Source organism: Pundamilia nyererei, unplaced genomic scaffold (assembly GCF_000239375.1).
Source record: "Pundamilia nyererei isolate P.nyererei 1_Seehausen unplaced genomic scaffold, PunNye1.0 scaffold00133, whole genome shotgun sequence".
NCBI classification, from domain to species: domain Eukaryota; kingdom Metazoa; phylum Chordata; class Actinopteri; order Cichliformes; family Cichlidae; genus Pundamilia; species Pundamilia nyererei.
This window is the reverse complement of record NW_005187534.1, coordinates 70,833-76,300: the sequence shown is the minus strand read 5'-3', so window position 1 is coordinate 76,300 and position 5,468 is coordinate 70,833.

Genomic DNA, 5,468 nt, shown 5'->3' with positions numbered 1-5,468 from the left:
ACGGGGACTTTTGGGAAGAAGACACTACACGGGAGTCTGGGAAACTGGGGATTTATTGTTGTTTATTTTCACCACCTTGTAAATAAACACTGTTGCACTGAAGAGTCCGGCGTTTGGGTCCTATTTCCCCATCTCCCCACGGTCTGCCAGCCAGACCGTGACAATATCTGATTACAAACACACTCCAGCTAAATAATATACAAACTAACTAAATCCAATCAAACTGAAAGTTCAGCTGGGAAAGGCTCCAGCACCCCCACAACCCTGACAAGGATAAGTGGAGGAGAAGGGATAGATGGCTGGAAAAATAACTGATCCAGTGTCTGTGACCAGGATGGAAACTGCATTGTTCTTCCTCATGCCGAGGTTGTTGTCACACCTGCACTGCAGGTAAACTGCCTGGCTTAGTTTGAAGAAGATCTCTGATTAACTGAGAAAGAGACATCAGTGCACAAAACTTCAGATGGCAAGTTTTCAAGGCTGCCAAAAACATCCTCATACTCAGCGTGACTGATTAGTATGATCAGAAACTGCCAAAAGAACAGAGTCGAACTCTGTCCGGTTGTAATACAAGACATTTACTGCCAAGCAGTCCTGATTTGATAAACGAACATCACACCCTCAGTATATTCCTCTATGTCCACACAGTCCCCAGATGTTGTCTGAAAATGCTCCATGGTGTGCAGTCCAAGCAGCCCATAGCATTGGAACAGCCTCCTGTGCCCACACTACAACGTCCACGACCACAGGCGGCTCTTTTCTCACTCTGGGCGTGTACACTGTGTTCATCAGCAAAGTGAGATGGTTGGAGCTTCCAGTGTGAGGTAAGGGGGCTGCAGTGTATTCATTGTTGATGTTTATGATTCCCTCTGTTTGCACACATAACACGCTGTTGCATGTTGAGAGCAAACAGACGTAAGCCTTGTTGAAACTCCTTGCAAAGATGTGAAATGCATCTGTGATTTGAGGACAGTGCTGTAGTTCTCTCATCGCCTGCTTTACATCTGGACTCGGCAGAATTTGCACTCACCCCCGGTTGAGTTCGAACAGACGTGCATCGACTGGTTCAGTGCTTGTATGTTGGGGTTTACTCCAGTGAATGAAGGGGTCACTTTCCTGGTATTTGACTTGAGCACAGGTTCTGACTGTTGTCTGCACTTTAGATGCTAAACTTGACTTGTGTTCGGTTGTTGGAAGGAGCTTTGCAGTTTTGAAAGTCAAACTGATGTTAGTTTGGAGAACCAATGAAACCCCGGAACAATCTTAAACATCTGGCTGTCAGCGTGAAACCGTTTGGACAAAGCCATCACCTTGATGCATCATCCAGGTAAGTAAATCCCAAAAAGTTGATTCTGTTCATCTGGATGTTTTCAGTGGGAGAAACATTTCGTCACTCATCCAAGTTCTTCAGTCTCAGCTGACTGCAGGTTTCCAACCTTACAAACAGGACATTTGCACAATGACTGAAACCAGCGCAGTGAAAGAACAACGGGCTGAGAGGTCAGCTCATCATGAATATGCAAATTTCCATGACCTTTGATCAACAACCACTGATCAAAGCTCACAGCATTGTAAGCTGGTGACAGATGTACCCTTAGGCCCCCTCCTCGATTCAGAGATGGTCTTTCCTTTTTCACGTAAATGGCCTCCTTGACTCCGCCCTCATTTCTCCCACTGAAAACGTTACGTCCAGATGAACAGAATCAACTTTTTGGGACAAAGCCACCACTTCTGTCTGATTCACAGCTGAAGAATGAGGCTGCTCAGCATTGCCCTGTCACACCTGTCCGGCAGGTAAACGTATCAGTTTGAAGGATATTTGGTGATTTCCTGAAAGAGGGGAAACATCAGGGGAAGCCCTCCAGAAAAATCAAAAACTTCCTCGTTGTCAGTGTGACTGACTATTTAGCTTCTAACACCAATTTCAAACACCCGTGTAGACAGTGTTGGGGAGTAACGGAATACATGTACCGCCGTTACGTATTTAGAATACAAAATATGAGTAACTGTATTCCGTTACAGTTACCGTTTAAAAAGGTGGTATTCAGAATACAGTTACTTTGTTGAAATAAATGGAATACACTGGGGTACTTTCCTGTTTCATTTTGTCGCGGGTCAGGACTGTTTGGGTTTTGTTTGACAGCTACGTCCTGTTGTTCCAGGCGGCAGCGTTACGGTTGCCATGGTTACAGGGCGACGCTCTCTCTCTCTCTCTGCGACTGTGTGTTTCCTGGGTGAGAGAGCGCCTTTTCGTTGTTGTTGTTGTGCTAAGCTAACAGGCAGAATGCTACAAGCATAGCTCTAAAGAATGTCGCATCATGTTCAGTGTAGTCCGTGTTGCAGGGAGAATGGACTGCCATACACGTTATGGGTCTGTGAGCGCGAGGAGGGAGAAAAAGGGGAGTGGAAAGGTACGAGCAGTCATCGAGCAAAAACGGGAGCTGGAAGCATGTAAATATAATAATAACCACTGCAGCCAAGAAGAGTGCCTGACGAGCCCAGCTGTAAGTAAGCTATTAAGACTCGACTGTACACTGTGTTCGTGTTTTCCTCCGAAACAATAAGTTCCGTTGGAGCAGCCTTTCAACGCCTCTCTCTGTCTCTCGCCAGAAAAGTTGACCCACACAACAAAGTAAAGCTATTTTTCGGCTACGAGCCGACAGGGACCCCGCCGTATTAGTCAGAGGTCCCTTTACTACAGTTCGGAGTCGCGGACCTTCAGTAATAGTAATAAATCACACAGCAACAGTACATTCACGTTGTTGTAAAAAGCATGATAATATATTAAGTATTCAGAATACGTTACTGTCACTGAATAACGTAACGGAATACGTTACAGAATACATTTTGGGGCATGTAATCTGTAATCTGTAGTGGAATACATTTTAAAAGTAACCTTCCCAACACTGCGTGTAGACACCTGTGGGTGTGAGTGCTCGTGTTTATAAGGTTTCTCCATTCGAGTTTTTACAGTAGGTAGCTGCAGGGAGCCACAGCCCTGCCCCCCAGGACATGAAGCATGCATAGAGGAGGCCCCACACATCTAGAGCCCCCCACAGCCTCAGGAGGACCACCACAGGGGCAATCACAGCACCCACTCAGAAAAGAGCAAAGGAGAGCCCAGCAGCCATGGTGCCGAAGCCACTGGAGGCTGTAGCAACGAGGCTACGCAAGAGAAACGAGCACTGGCACAGACCCCCACCCCTGAAGCCCTGCTAAATTAGGCTGCCAGAAAAACACCACCCAAGAGCTACCAGACCCCATCCAGGTCAGTGCGACACCACACACCCCAAGCCCATTAACCCCCCCCCAAAATCAACTACAAAAAGCAAAGGTACGGCAAAACTATGGTGATGGAGACAAATATGGTAAATGGCCTGTATTTATATAGCGCTTTACTAGTCCCTAAGGATCCCAAATCACTTTACACAACCTGTCATCCACCCATCGGTGATGGCAGCTACATTGTAGCCACAGCCACCCTGGGGCGCACTGACAGAGGCGAGGCTGCCGGACACTGGCGCCACCGGGCCCTCTGACCGCCACCAGTAGGCAACGGGTGAAGTGTCTTGCCCAAGGACACAATGACCGAGACTGTCTGAGCCGGGGCTCGAACCGGCAACCTTCCGATTACAAGGCGAACTCCCAACTCTTGAGCCACGATCGCCCCATATTAATAAATTGATTACAACAAACAATAATTGTCACTGAACTCTTTTTATTTACAGGCATTTTTAACATGTATGAACATAACACGAACAATTTTACATGGATATTTATTTGATGAGAAGAAAGTAAATAACAATAACTATAAAACAAGAGTATTTATAATGCATCAACAACAATCCAGCCTGGGATCCTCCCGGTTAAAAACACGGTCCAGGACTGGACACTCAGGCTAATGCTGCAGGGTCTGGTTCAGGAAAAGGTGGCGAACAACACAAACAGTTTTAGTAGAAAGGTGTGATTCCAATTAGTTGAAGAGATCAAAGCATTATTCAGATTATTAAGCTTAAGTAAAATATACTAATACGCTGTGAAAAGACTTAAAAGACTTCATCTGTGTAAACAAGCTTTTTTGTGAACTCTAAAATAAGCCTGTTTTCAGCTTTGTGACCTTTTTAAAGCCCATCTAGGCACACAGATAAGTGGCAGGATCAAATGAATAATAGAAAATAAATAGAAAATGTTCTCCTATAAGTTTTTAATTTACATATTTTATATAATACAGTAAATGTGTTGGAATGAGACATGGAAGACACGTACATGGGTATTTGTGTGGACGTAGCCGAATGCTCTCCAAATTCAGGGGCAGCAATCTTCGAAGGACCCGACCCACCTGGTCCACGTAGGACGGGTCCTTCAAAGGCCGGGTAGGTACATCTACAAAAAAATGTAATAAAAGGCAGGCTTAACTCTGAGGATGGTGGTCTGGAATAAAAGACAGGAACAAAGTGGTTCTGAAAATATTTTTTTTTATTTTCATTGTTACCTCAGTATTGGTATGGAAATCCAGTAGAGGAATTGAATGGGGTAAAGTGTTTTGGGGAAAACATTTAAAAATTCAATGTATTTTTTGGGAGAAAATGGCTGTAGGGTTAAAGGCCCTTGTGAGTGTTTCAAAAGTATTTGAACTTGTGCGGGAAAATTGATGCCAATAAAATTAATGAGTGCTCACTGTAATTAAAATCCCTTAATCTAAGAAGATTCTGTGGTAGCACATGTGCTTAAAGCTGTTATCATAATTAGCAGCAAAGTGAGGTAAATGTATGTCGTTTGTTCGTTGTTGTTCTTTGCTGTGTCTTTCTGCCTTTTTCTTTGCCTAAAGACTTCACACAACCTCCGGTAAACTGAAAGTGAGTGCTAGAGCACAGAAGAAAAGAGAAGTGGTAGTAATCTCGGGTCTATTCAGCAGAGTGCGACACCGTGTGTGCAAAAGAGGGTATTACAACTAAGAAGGGGGAAAAAGGACTGAGTGATTTACATTCTGGAATAATAAAAGCTTGAATAAACAGTGTTTACCGTGCCGCTTTTAGACTAGTGAATATGTTTTATTCTTTATCTCAAAATGCCCATAAAAGACCCGGAAGAACGTCTGAGGAAATCTTACTCTGATGATCAGAGGTAGGAGCCAGTTACCATTCCGAGTGATATGCCACCTATCCAGGCACCTGAACACCAAATGGACATAAGACCACCAACATGGAGTGAAGTGGAGAAGGTAGTGAAGCAGGCAAGAGCAGCATCGGCTCCAGGACCTAATGGCATCTCATGTAGGCTTTATAAAAACACCCCACGAGTGCTCAAATACCTGTGGAAGCTGATGAAGGTAGCGTGGCAGAAAGGAGTGATTCCAAGGGCTTTGCGAAGAGCAGGAGGTATTCAATTCAATTCAATTCAATTCAATTTTATTTATATAGCGCCAAATCACAACATAAGTCGCCTCAAGGCGCTTCATAGATACAGAG